Below are 14,625 nucleotides of genomic sequence, written 5' to 3' on the forward strand. Positions count from 1 at the left end.
GTGGGCGAAGAGGCTCCGGCGGCGCCCCGACCGCCTCCTCCTCAAGAAGACGCCATGGCTCCAAGGCGCATGGCCCCTGGGCAGAACCCGCTCTGTCAGGTGCCAACGCAGCAAGAACAGAGCTGCCAAGAAGTCCCTCGCCCGCCAGAAGCTGCCCGGGCGCTCCTTGCTCCAGCACGTCGCGACCATCCCCCTGCTCCAGCGCGTGGGGACATGCAAGGCCAGGCTCTCTGTCACCTAAGGCCTCCCGTGGCCACAGCAGGCTGCCGCGCCTACACCACCGAACTACGCAGTGTCGCATGGCTCGGCAAGTTCAAACCAGACCTGCCTCCTCGCTACGACGACACGGCCGACCCTGCGGAGTTCCTCCAGCTCTACGAGCTGGGCATCGAAGCTGCCAACGGAGACGAGAAGGTCATGGCGAACTGGTTTCCCATGGCGCTCAAGGACGGGGCCTGCACCTGGCTCCTGAACCTGGCTCCAGGCACAATCTCCTCCTGGGAAGAGATGCGCACCCGCTTCATCGCCAACTTCCAAGGTACTCGCGACCGGCCACCCGCCGTGAGCGACATGCGCCGCATCAAGCAACAACCCGGGGAGACCCTGCAGAAGTACATCCAGCGCTTCAACAACGCACGCCTCAAGATCCCCAAGGTGACTGAGGAGGCCATCATCTCAGCTTTCTCCGACGAAGTGCGCGACGTCAAGATGAAGGAGGAGCTGGCGATGCATGAAGACCTGTGCACTTCCTTGGAGCTGTTCAACTTGGCAAACAAGTGCGCCAGGGCTGAAGAGGGGCGTCTCTCCCTCCTCGAGCTGCCTGCCGCAGACCCAGAAGAGAAGAAGCTCAAGGCCAAGGATGTGAAGCGCAAGGGGGCTGCAGTGCTCGCGGCAGAACCAGACACCAAGCGGGGCAGAGATCAGCCCGAACCTCCCAAGGGCAGCCGGTACTGTGTGTACCACGACCTCCACACCCACAACACCAACGAATGCCAAGAACTCCGAGCCGTGCGTGAAGGAAGGATCGGCTGTCACCCCGACCGCGGTGACCGGGGCTATGGTCGAGGAGGAGGAAGAAACGCAGGACGCTGGGAAGACCGTGGGCCATGCCAAGGGTGGCGCGATCAACCTCGCGAGGATCGCTGGCAAGATCAGCCTCGCGAGGGAGACAGGAGGGATCAGCCTCGCGAGGATCGCCCGCTAGGCAACGCAGGCCTCCCACCGCTGTCGCCGCAGCCAAGGAGAAACGATGACCGCCATCAGGACGAGGAGGCTGGGGGCTTTCAAGAGCCGCGCGCGATCGCCTGCATCTTGGGCGGAGCACAAGCCCCAGCCTCTCAGCACATCTTCAAGCAGTTCGCCCGCGAAGTGAACGCAGTACTCCCCAGACTCGAAGCCACACGCCCTCTCAGGTGGTCGGCGTGCGCCATCACGTTCATCTCAGCAGATCAGCTCAAGTGTGCGGCAACCGCCGGAGTCCTCCCGATGCTTTGTTCCCCAATCATCAGCAACGTGGTGGTCACCAAGACCCTCATCGATGGCGGGGCAGGGCTCAACGTCCTGTCCGTGGAGACGTTCAACAACCTCCAAGTGCCCTACAGCCAGCTTCAGCCAACCAAGCCCTTCTCCGGCATCACTGACGGCTCCACGGTCCCGATTGGGCAGGTCTGCCTCCCTGTCACCTTCGGGGCACGCGACAACTACCGCACCGAGCTCATCGACTTCAACGTCGCTCACATTCGCCTGCCGTACAACGCCATCCTTGGGTACCCAGCGCTGGCCAAGTTCATGGCCGTAACTCACCACGGCTACAACGTCCTCAAGATGCGAGGAAGCGGCGGAGTCATCATGGTGCCCTGTGAAGAGAAGGACGCGGTGTGTTCCCTGGAACGAGCCTTTCAGGCCGCATCACTGGAAGACCCGGATCGCGGAAGAAGGAGGCTTCCCGAGACCGCCCCAAGAAGAAGAAGACATCGTCCGGCCTAGCCCCTTAGGAGGCAGGCCCCTCAGGGCCCGCGCCTGCCCAGGGGGAACCTCCCTCCATCGCCTAGGAAAGCGCGCCCGGCGCCCTCGGGGGCTCTCCCCTGGAGGGCCACCGACCTAGCTAGGGTCACGAGGGAGGCACTTGGGCACCACATGGAGGCGTGTTTTGAAGCACGTTTCCCTCAAGAAGGAGCAAGGCAAGGAGATCCAGACCCACAGGTGTTCGTCAGCAAGGCCATTCAGGAGCTACAGGAGTCAAGAGTCATGAGAGGCGCCAGCCGCCTACCAGCAGTGGCCCCCCATCCAGGCGAGGATGGTGGGCTGCGCGTCTGCATCGACATACCAGGGCTCAACCGAGTCGTCTCTCTGGAGCGCCTCTGGCCCTCGCGAGTGGGGTGCTGCGGAGGTCCACCCCACAGCTACGTTCGCATGCCTTACGGCTTGCCGAACGCGGCTGACGCGTACCAGCGCCTCATGAGGGGCATCACGGAGGCACGAGAGGCCAGGCGTTCCGCATCCCTGGCAGAGATGGAGATGGCCCGCGAGGAGTCGCCAGCGCATCCGGAGCCTCCCGAGGCCCCTGGGCCTGGGGGCTCGTGAGGATCGGCTCCCGCGGCCCCCCGAGCCAGCTACACCAACACCCCTTCATCCTCAACATCATCAGGTGACATCTTTCGAGTTTTACTTCCAGCTGGGAGCGCCCCCAGGGCCGCATTATTTCCAGGCCGCGTGGGTCCGTCCCTGCGGCGTGTATCCCTTTCATTTCACGTCGATTAGCTTACCTTTTTGGGGGCGCCCTCAGGCTGCATGATCCCCAAGCCGCTCGGGCCAGGCCCAGTGGCATGTATCCCATTTGCGTTTATTTCCGATCATGCGTTAGACCCACCATGCTTGATTATTTGACGCCGGTCCACGACACCTCTTCTCCTCCATGCCGACCACTTGCACGTTAAAGGGGGGGCACCTGAGCATCGCGACTCAGGGCTCTTACTGGCTCTCCAGCCCTCATCCTCTGGCCTTGTCCATGGCATCGTGACCTGGCATACCAGCGACGGCTGAGACCAGCTCGAGGGCCGGGACCCGAGGACGTAGAGTGCCGACATCTAACCAAATTTGCAGGGACACATCACAAGATAAGGCCCAGTGCCAGGCGCAACCCGCCTAGAGGTAGGGCCCCGTGAGTCCCGCGCTGGCTCATGGGTGCCCAGATACACCTCGCCAGGCCCTACTGTGCCAGCCACGTGTCAGGGCGGGGCTGTACACGCCTAGGGGCTCCTCTTGGAGGGGGGCCCCCTCCCACATACCAGTGGAAGCACCATGCTCCGCGCTGGCTGACGACACTGCTGAGGAGCGGCTATGCCCGTACACATACGGTAGCACTATGCTCTGCGCTGGTGATAAACAACTGAGGGTGGCCCCCGGGCCGCATCAACCTCAGGGAGCCCAGAGCTCAGTGTCTAGCCTCATCGTAACGCCTCCCCTCGGGAGTGCCGCGCGAGGGGGCTGGGCACGGGGCTGCGCCTGGGTCACACCCAGACGCATGCCGCCCGGCCAGGTCCCCCCGGGCCTGGTTCGTCGCGTGTCTCTCCCCGAGCGGAGCCAAGGTACGAAGGCCGTTTGAGCGTCAAGGGGGACTCCTGAGCATCGCGACTCAGGAGCCTAACTGGTCACGTAGCTCCTCACTCCGTGGCCCCGTCCTGGTTTCCGGTCGGGACCATCGCTGGGTGAGGCACGCGCGCGGTCGGGCCCTGCAGACGTAGAACGGTGGATCCACCCGCATCACACCTCCCTACTTGCTGTTCGTGCGCCAAGGGGGACTCCTGAGCATCGTGACTCAGGAGCCTAACTTGTCACGTAGCCCCTCACTCCTTGGTCCCGTCCTGGTTTCCGGTCGGGACTATTGCTGGGTGAGGTACGCGCGAGGCCGGGCTCTGCCGGCGTAGAACGTAAGCAAGTAGGAAGGAAAGGCGCTAATTTCAAGGAATTCAAAAGAAAATATTACAGTCCACACTGTTATTTCAATGCCAAACGCAATTTTAAACGCCTCCTCGAGGCATGATATGTGTGCAGGAATTAAAAGCAGGACAGGAGCCACGACGGAGTCACTTGGCGGCGTGGGAGCAGCGCGGAGTGGGTTCGCCTCACGGAGCAGCAGGGTCGGCAGCGCCTTGCTCCGGCTTGGTGCTGAAGGCCCGAAACTTCCGCAGCAGAGCCTCCGCGCGACCCTTCACAGCCTCGGTAGCGGCAGGGCACGCTCACCGCTCACTGGTTCCAGTAGGCTGTCGAGGTCGACACCGGGATCGTGGAGGTAGATGTGGGTGAGGACCCGCGTCAGTGCTGCAGAAGACAGGACACGCGCCTCGGCCTCAGCCGTGGGGCCAAGGTCAAGGGCGACATCTTCAAGAGCGTGAACCAGGAAGGGAAGCAGCTTGGCGGGACCGTCCTTGGTGCCGGCCAGCGGGCTCTCCAGGCCGCTGTCGTAAAGCGTCCTCAGTGAGGAGCGAGCCTTCGCCTCCAACGCCGTGAAGGCCACGCGGTCCTCGGCAAGAACCAGGGCCTTGCCGTCCAGCTCGGCCTTCGTCGCCCCCAACTCCTGCTCCAGCGCACCTAGGCGGTCGCGGCGCTTCCTAAGCTTGGCCTCCCGGCCCTCGACGGCTGCCTCGCGAGCCTTCATGCCTTCTTCCTGCTCTTGGCGAAGGCGGAGCTCTTCCGCGAGCCGATCCCGCAGGCCTTGCAGCTCATCCTCCAGCGCCTTGCAGTGACCGCGGACGTCGACCACCTCCCCCAAGGCTGCATCACGGGCAGCCTTCGCCTCCAGGACGGCCTGCTTCTCCTCGTCGCATGCCATCAAGGCCTGGACCAGCGCCGCCCGAATCGAGGCGTCGGAGCGAACCCATCCAGAAGCCAGCTCCAAATGCCCGGCCACCAAGCGGGGGTCGGCGCCAAGAAGATCCTGCCGCAGTCGGTCCAGCTCAGCAACTGTGCGATCCAGAACGGCAAAAGGAGTCGGAGAGATAGCGGCCGGTGGAGTAGGAGGAGAAGGCGGCAGCGCAGCCGCAGCATCCTGAGGCGGAGTCTGCCGCGCCCCGACAGCTGTAGTGGCGGCGGCAGGCAAGAGCACCTCGGGAGCCACTTGGGCCGCGGGGGCTGAGCTCACCCCAGCCGGCTCAGCCAGACCTCATGAGGACGACCGGGCAGGAGAAGCCTGTGCGTCGCGGTCACCTTCCTTCGCGGGCAGAAGCGCCGCCACGGATGGAACCTCGGGAGCCCCCTTCGGCTTCTTTGCTGTGGGCGCCAACCTATCCAAAGATGCGGACGTCAAGCCTCAGAAGCAGAGCAAGAGATAAAGACAAGAATCGAATGCTTACGGGTCGTCGCTAGTGAGCTCAAGCGGCCTCTGGCCAAATTTGAAGCCCGAAAGCCGGCTGGAAGGATCAACCTCGGGAAGCTTGGAGGCAGAAGGTGCGTCTGCGGTTCGCCCTGGGGCCGGGGGAGACCCGCGGGAGATCAGCCCGGTCCTGTACTTCTTCGGGATCGGGGGCGAGCTCCCGCCGTCCTGCTCATCGTCGTCTACGTCGTCATCCTCGTCGTCATCATTCGGAGAGAGGCCGAGAACGCGGGACTTGCGCCGGGGGAGGGGAGCCCTCGACTCTCCGTCAGTCGCCTCGTAGTTAGGCCCCTTTTCGCGCTCTCCTCCCTCTTCCTCTTTGCTGGAGTCGCCGGAAGGCACGTCCACCGGTTCCTCGGGAGCTTCCAGGGGCACTGGCCCATCCCCGTTGAAGACGGGCATGGACTTCACCACCTGCTCCCAGTCGTTGCGGAGGAACAAGGGCGTAGGAGCGTCCTCCAGCCTCGCCACATTGCCCCCGACCAGAGATTGGAGAACCGCAGCCAGGTCTCTGGCGGCCAAGGCCGCGGGGTTCGGACAGAGCCTCCACATTGGAAGCGAGTACTACCGAAGCGGAGCCAGCCGGTGCTCCAGGAACTCCCTCAGCAGCGACGCGCCGGTCAGCTTCGCCGCCGCCATGTCGGCCGGCCTCAGATCTGCGTCCATCTTCTCCAACACCATCTTCGCGCGGGGATCCGTGAGCTTCGCTCGACCCCAGTCGCTGGAGCTCGTGGGCTGCTCCGTGGGCAAGATCAGCCGAGGGTGGATGCGCCCAGCATCCACCAAGATCCACTTGCTCCTGAAGCCCTCAATCCTCTTCCCAGAGTTCGAGATGGCAATGGCGCCGCCGGACGCGACGAAGCTCGCGCACGCGGAAGCGGTCCCGCGAGAGGTTCAGAGGTAGAAGTAGTGGCGCAGCAAGGCCACTGAGGGCTGCACCCCAACATGTGCTTCGCAATAATAAGCAAAGATTGCCAGGAGAAGGACGGAGTTGGGATGGAGATGCAGAGCCTGTAGCTTGTAATGGCGGAGGACAGAGAAGAAGAACTCGGAGAAGGGAGGCACCAGGCCAGCAACAATGGCACTTACGAAGAGTGGATAGAAGGTGCTCCCTTGACCTTCAGGGGTGGCGGAGCCGGCCTTGAACACCTTCTTCCCGTCGATGCCCCACGCTGTCGCCATCCGACGCAACCGGGCAAGGCCCGCCTCCGACACGTTCGGCGAGTCCAGGGCAGACGAGTACCAAGCTGCGGCCGGGGGCTGACGAGGCGCCATGGCTCCCTAGGCCGCACGGTCAGAGCAGATCTGGAAATCTCGTAGGAAGGAAGAAGAGGCGCAAGAAAGGGGATCTGAGCAGCAGCCGAAGAAAGCAAGAAGCAGGGCCTAGGCGGATGCCACTCCTTTATCAGCTCGCGCGGTCGCTGAGGCGCCCACGTCCAGTCAACCGCCACGCGGCGCCCAAGGCCGCAGGCTGTTAGGGCCTGCGGCGCTTCGTTCTTGCCCTTCCGCCTCTCTGCACGGCCAAGTCCGGGCGCGCCTTGGGCCCGGGGGCTACTGTCGGCGTTCTGGGAACGGGGGTCCCCAGACTTGCCTGCCTGCGGCCTGCGGCGTGGCTCAAAGGGGGGCCCAGCACGGCCCATCTTCACCAACACAAACCCAAGACCCTCGCGAGGGGCCAAGCCTCGTGAGGCGGACGACGCGAAGCTTCCTCAAGCACGGCCTCGTCAGGCTGGCTCACGAGGAGGCGGAGAGATCAAGGCGGGGTACCTCACGAGGTGCCCATGACGCAAGCCGTGACAACTCAGGGCGCCAGGCGGGTGCCAGCCCGCGCAGCGTCCTCCTTTCCTCTTTGGTGCAAAGTGGGCAAGCGCAGCCACGGAGTACCGAGGCATCAGGCAAAGGTTGCCATTTCGGTGCAACGAGACCAAGACCAGGAGGACTACGGGACGGAGGTCACCGTGGAGCCCAAGACGGTGTCATCACCAGAGCTTTGCGCAGGCGAAGACTACTTTTGTCAGGATAGTTGATACTTGCTGTCCCCCTTCAAATTAGCCCACCATTGTTGGCTCCCTTCCCGCTCAATATTTGGGGAGAGGACCAGGGCCTCTATAAATAGGACCAGCCACCCACACAGCAAGGGGGTCGACGGTCAGAGCAGAGAGAGAGAGAGAAAGGCGGCTGAACTCCTCCTAGCAGTTCATCGCCTCAGCCAAGAACAGACCCTCGCGAGGCTGTTCTTCCTTGTATTGTCCATCATCATCAGCCCAAGAGGCAATCCACACACCACACACTGGAGTAGGGTATTACACCACAATGGTGGCCCGAACCAGTATAAACCCTGTGTCCCTTGTGTTGTTCTTTCCTTAGTTTAGATCCTAGCACGGCGGAGGGGTGCAGGAAGGTAGGAGGCGAAATCTCCGTGCGCACCCAAGTGTTCGAACCTCAAGGGTCTGCCGGAACCCGAAATCCGACAAAATGGATATAGTTTCTCCTGGCAATCGTTTGAGTGCAAGTCTGGAGGTTCCAGATGTTACTATCACGTTGGGCAACTACAAGTTCCTTTCTTCCCCAATGGTCCTTGGTAACTCGGATATTGATCTTATTCTCGGAATGGATTGGCTTTCTAAGCACAAGGCTCAGCTTGATTGTGCTGCCAGGCAGATTCAATTGACTCTTTTGTCTGAGGATGTAATTGTCTTTGCCGCTCATGATGATACCATCCGTCTGTTTTCTCTCAATGAGAAGGGTGAATTGGATGCCATCTCTCAAATTCTAGTCGTTTGCAAATATCAAGACGTCTTTCCAGAAGAGCTTCCAGGAATGCCTCCGCACCGGCCAGTTGAATTCATCATCGATCTTGAGCCTGGCATGGAACCGGTGTGCAAACGTCCTTACAAGCTCGGACCCGAAGAGTTGAAGGAGCTGAAGAAGCAACTCGATATTCAAGAGCGAATGGGTCTCATCCGACCTAGTTCTTCTCCATGGGGTTGTGGAGTTCTTTTTGTGAAGAAGAAGGATGGAACGAACCGACTTTGTGTTGACTACCGTCCTTTGAACAAGAAGACTATCAAGAACAAATACCCACTTCCCAACATTAACGAGCTGTTCGAACAACTCAGAGGTGCCCAAGTATTCTCCAAGCTTGATCTCCGTATGGGCTATCATCAGATTCGAATCCGTGAGCAAGATATTCCCAAGACGGCTTTCAGAACAAGCTATGGTTCATATGAATACACAGTCATGTCTTTTGGCCTCGTCAACGCTCCTCCGACTTTCTCTCGCATGATGAACTTCATCTTCAACGCCTACACAAATGACTTCATTTTGTTCTATCTCGATGACATTCTGGTCTTTTCAAAGAACAAGGAAAATCATGCCAAGAACTTGCGTTTGGTGCTCGATAAGCTCAGGGAACATCAGTTCTATGCCAAGTTCTCTAAGTGCGAGTTTTGGCTCGATGAGGTTCTTTATCTTGGGCATATCATCTCTGCCAAGGGCATTGCGGTGAATCGTGAGAAGGTGTCTGCAATCGTGAATTGGGAACCACCTCAGAACGTGAAGAAACTCCGTAGCTTCCTTGGTCTCGCAAGCTACTGTCGAAGGTTCGTTGAGAACTTTTCAAAGATCGCGAAGCCTCTTTCAAACCTTCTCCAGAAGCACGTCAAGTACGTTTGGTCTCCGGAATGTGACATCACTTTCAACACTTTGAAAGAGAAATTGGTCACTGCTCCAGTTCTGACTCCTCCTGATGAATCCAAACCGTTCGAGGTCTTCTGCGATGCCTCTCTTCAAGGTCTTGGTGCAGTGTTGATGCAAGAGAAGAAAGTTATGGCTTATACCTCTCGCCAGTTGAAGCCCAACGAGAAGAACTACCCCACTCATGATCTCGAGTTGGCGGCAGTTGTGCATGCTCTTTTGACTTTGAGACATCTCTTATTGGGAAGAAAAGTGGACATTTTCACTGACCACAAGAGTCTCAAGTACATCTTCACTCAGCCTAATCTCAACCTCAGACAAACTCGTTGGGTCGAAATGATTCAAGAGTATAATCCGAGTATCGAGTATACTCCAGGAAAGGCCAATGTGATTGCTGACGCATTGAGCAGGAAGGCTTACTGCAACAGTCTGATTCTCAAGCCTTACCAACCCGAACTTTGTGAAGCTTTCCGCAAACTCAATTTGCAAGTTGTTCCTCAAGGTTTCCTCGCCAACCTTCAAGTCTCTCCTACTTTGGAAGATCAGATTCGCGAGGCTCAACTTCTTGATGCTATGGTGAAGAAGGTGAAGATTGGGATTGCCAAGAGTCAACCCAAGTACAAGTGCTACCGCCTTGATGACAAGGATATTCTCTTCTTCGAGGATCGTATTGTTGTGCCCAAAGGTGACCTTCGTAAAGTGGTCATGAATGAGGCTCACAATTCACTCCTCTCCATCCACCCTGGGAGTACGAAGATGTATCAGGACCTCAAGCAGGCTTATTGGTGGACTCGAATGAAGCGCGAGATTGCTAAGTTCGTGAATGAATGTGATGTGCGCAGAAGAGTGAAGGCAGAACACCAAAGGCCAACTGGTCTCCTCCAACCTCTTGCCAATCTAGAATGGAAGTTTGACCACATTGAGATGGACTTCGTGACTGGGTTTCCAAAGTCCAAGCATGGCAATGATGCTATATTCGTTGTCATCGACAAACTCACTAAAGTGGCTCACTTTCTGCCTATCAAAGAGTCTATCACTGCAGCTCAATTGGCGGAGCTGTATACCTCTCGGATTGTCTTGCTGCACGGTATTCCACAGGTGATCCCTTCAGACCGTGGCAGCATCTTTACCTCCAAGTTTTGGGATTCTTTTCAGAAGGCCATGGGCACCCACATCCGCTTCAGCATAGCTTTCCACCCTCAAACTAGCGGTCAAGTCGAGCGTGTCAATCAGATTCTTGAAGATATGCTCAGGGCTTGTGTGATCTCCTTCGGCATGAAGTGGGAAGATTGTCTTCCATATGCCGAATTCTCCTACAACAACAGTTTTCAAGCGAGTTCGGGCAAGGCCCCATTCGAAATTCTGTATGGCAGGAAGTGCCGTACTCCACTCAACTGGTCTGAAACCGGTGAACGTCAACTTCTTGGAAATGACTTAATCACAGAGGCAGAAGAGATGTGTAAAGTCATTCGTGATAACCTCAAAGCCGCGCAATCGCTCCAGAAGAGCTACTATGATAGTAAGCATCGTGATTTGGCTTTCGAGATCGGAGATCATGTGTACCTCCGCGTCTCTCCAATGAAAGGTACTCGTCGCTTCGGTATCAAAGGGAAGCTTGCCCCTAGATACCTGGGTCATTTCAAGATCGTCAGCAAGAGAGGCGATCTCGCCTATCAACCCAAGCTTCCTTCAAACTTTGCCAATGTGCACGACATGTTCCATGTCTCTCAGCTCCGCAAGTGCTTCAAGACTCCTGACCGCACCGTCAACGTCGAAGACATTGATCTCCAAGAAGATCTCTCTTATTGTGAGCACACCGTTGCTATTCTTGAAGAGACTGAACGCAAGACTCGCAATAAGTCAATCAAATTCCTCAAAGTTAAGTGGTCACACCATTCCGACCGTGAAGCCACCTGGGAACGCGAGGATCACCTCCGTTCTGAGTACCCGGCGTTCTTCCAGTCCTAGATCTCGAGATGAGATCCTTTCGTAGTGGTGGAGTGTTGTAACACCCTGGATGTAATTTACCTAATATGTACTCCAACTCTTGCCGTTTCCGGCGCTAAGTTATTTTATTTTCTCGGGTTCGGGTTTTTGTCTCCGTGTGTTGTTGTCGTTGTCATGCATCTCATATCATGTCATCATGTGCATTGCATTTGCATACGTGTTCGTCTCATGCATCCGAGCTTTTCCCCCATTGTCCGTTTTGCATTCCGGCGCTCCTATCTCCTCCGGTGGTCCTTTCTTCCTTCCTTTCGTGTGGGGGTTAAACATTTCCGGATTGGACCGAGACTTGCCAAGCGGCCTTGGTTTACTACCGGTAGACCGCCTGTCAAGTTTCGTACCATTTGGACTTCATTTGATACTCCAAAGGTTAACCGAGGGACTGAGAAGGCCTCGTGTGTGTTGCAGCCCAACACCCCTCCAATTTGGCCCAAAACCCACCAAAACACTCTCCATCATCTAGAGCGTTCGATCACGATCGCGTGGCCAAAAACTGCACCTCATTTGGACACTCCTAGCTCCCTCTATGTCTATAAATAGCACCCCCTCCGAAATTCACGGTTCTTCTCCCCCCTAAACCCTAGATCCATCTTCCCCGCCGCCGCCGGACGAAATCCCGCAGGCCGGACATTGTCCGCTCCCCCGCCGGTCACTCCGGGAGCGCCACGTGTCCTGGGCGGGCGCCCGCTTTGCCGCCGACCGTGCGGGCCCGCCAGGCCCGGAGCCGGCCCCCGCGGCCCAGCCGCCAGGCGCCGCCCGCGCCTCTCTCCTCCTTCGCAGCGCCACTCGTGCCGGCCTCCCGCTCCGCCGCGGAGCGCCTCGTCGCCGGAAGGCGCCGGTCCCGCCGCACTTCGCCGCTTCGGGCGCCGGCGCCGCGGACGCCACCACCGCCGCCTTCATCCTCCTCGTCGTCCGGCGAAGCTCCGGCCGGCCCAAGTTCGGGAAGCTCCTTCCCCTCCTTCCTCCGGCGACGTTGACTCCGGCGACGTTCAACCTCAAAGTCCGTGCTGCTACAGTGTTCCCAGATCCAGATCTGATTCAGTTGACTTTCCTCCCGAAACCCTAGACATTTTACATTTTCATCATGCTATATCTCCGCATCCATAGATCCGTTTTGGGTGTGTAGCATATCAAAATGTTCGTCTCAGAGAGCACATCATTTCATCTCATTTCATCATTTTCATTTGAGCTCATCTTGATGCCCGAAATGCTGTTGGAAGAGAGCTATTTGAGTCATTTGTCAGATCTGCTGCACCAAATAGCTATTTGTCATTTTTGCCATGATTAATGTGTGCATGATATGCTCCTGAGCTCTACATGTGTTTTGTTATATGTCATGCCATATTTCCAGAGGTGATATCCATGTATTTGTGTGATATGTGTGGTGACTAGCACAAGCTTGCAAAGTGGTGCATTCGTTAATGCTGATTTCAGGGACTTAGAAATTCCACCAAGTCCTTGGTCTGTTTTTATCTTTATGCCATATGTTCATGTTGTTTCCTAGTGATCCGTGCCTCTTTTGAGGATGATCAGTAAGGATGATTTGTTAATCTTGTAGTGCTCTATCCATCCATGTCTTTTTTTGCATTTATGGAGTACCCTAGCTTGAGTCAATCGAGCTCTACTTTTGCTATTTCGTGAATCTGGGCAGATTATCTACTTGTTAGCGATTTTGCCGAGGATGTTGTTGTTGATCCGTGCATGCTATGTTGTTGTTCTTGCCATGTCTAGCTTATATAATGTGTGTTCTTGATGGGTGTATGCTTAGTTTGTCATTCCTTTCTCTGTAGTGAGTGCATCGAGCTCGTAAACATGCCTAGTTGTTAAGAGAATTTGCATATTCCAGTTTTTCTCTAAGTCCGAGTTCTGATTATGTTTTTGCCATGTTCACATGCTTGCAATTGTATTTTATGATCCCTTTTGTCTCAAGGTCACTAAGGGACTTTTGTTAAGCTCTTTGAGTATCTCCATGCCATGCTTTTCTTTGTCATGTTAAGTTCCTGTAGCATATAGTTTTCATGCTCCAAAGTGTGCTACCTGATCTGAAATTCCAGGCTTGTGTTAATTTCACCAAGTCTAAAACCTGTTTACCAATTGCACTTTTGCCATGCTTGTTTTGAATCTGTTAATGGATGAATTGGCCGTAGCTCAGTGTTCATCTTTTGTCAAGCATTATGAGTGGATCCATTCCATGTATTTTGTTGTCATGTTTGAGTGCTGTAGCATAATTATCTCGATGCATTTAGATGGCTACTTGCTGTTTATCGCAGACCGGTGCCATATTTGTTTTGCTTGCCATTTCCAAACCGTGTCTCCGATTCTGGTGTTCTTTATATCGATTTCAACCGAAATCACCTCACCTTTCCAGTGGCACATTTGGATTTCCATGTTGAGGCCAGGTTCAATCATTCCTTGTCAAATCTTGCATATGCATCACATATCGCATACCGCATAGCATACCATGTTTGCATCATGTTGTTCGAGCATTTGCACGTGGTTGATTGTATTCCTTTTGCTTGTTTGTCTTGTTTGGGTAGAGCCGGGAGACGAGTTCGCTAACAAGGAGCCCGTTGAGTTTGCTTTCGAGGATCCAGTCAACTCTGACAACTTTGCAGGCAAGATGATCATACCCTCGAAATCACTTCTATCTTTACTTTGCTAGATGCTCGCTCTTTTGCTATGCCTATGCTACGTTGCCTACCACTTGCTTATCATGCCTCCAAAATTGCCATGCCAAACCTCTAACCCACCATGTCCTAGCAAACCGTTGATTGGCTATGTTACCGCTTTGCTCAGCCCCTCTTATAGCGTTGCTAGTTGCAGGTGAAGATTGGAGATCGTTCCTTGTTGGAACATTATTTTCTTGTTGGGATATCATTATATTATCTTGTTATCTTAATGCATCTATATACTTGGTAAAGGGTGGAAGGCTCGGCCTTTTGCCTAGTGTTTTGTTCCACTCTTGCCGCCCTAGTTTCCGTCATATCGGTGTTATGTTCCCGGATTTTGCGTTCCTTACGCGGTTGGGTAATAATGGGAACCCCTTGACAGTTCGTCTTGATTAAAACTCTTCCAGCAATGCCCAACCTTGGTTTTACCATTTGCCACCTAGCCTCTTTTTCCCTTGGGTTTCCGGAGCCCGAGGGTCATCTTATTTAAACCCCCCGGGCTAGTGCTCCTCTGAGTGTTGGTCCAAACTGGGCAGCCTGCGGGGCCACCTCGGGGAAACTCGAGGGTTGGTTTTACTCGTAGCTTGACCTATCTAAGTGTGCCCTGAGAATGAGATATGTGCAGCTCCTATCGGGATTTGTCGGCACATTCGGGCGGTGTTGCTGGATTTGTTTTAACTTGTCGAAGTTGTCTTGTAGAACCGGGATACCGAGTCTGATCGGAATGTCTCGGGAGAAGGTATATCCTTCGTTGACCGTGAGAGCTTGTCATGGGCTAAATTGGGACTCCCCTACAGGGATTTGAACTTTTGAAAGCCGTGCCCGCGGTTATGGGCAGATGAGAATTTGGTAATGTCCGGTTGTAGATAACTTGAACCTTAACTT

Source organism: Triticum urartu, chromosome 7 (genome assembly GCF_003073215.2).
Source record: "Triticum urartu cultivar G1812 chromosome 7, Tu2.1, whole genome shotgun sequence".
NCBI classification, from domain to species: domain Eukaryota; kingdom Viridiplantae; phylum Streptophyta; class Magnoliopsida; order Poales; family Poaceae; genus Triticum; species Triticum urartu.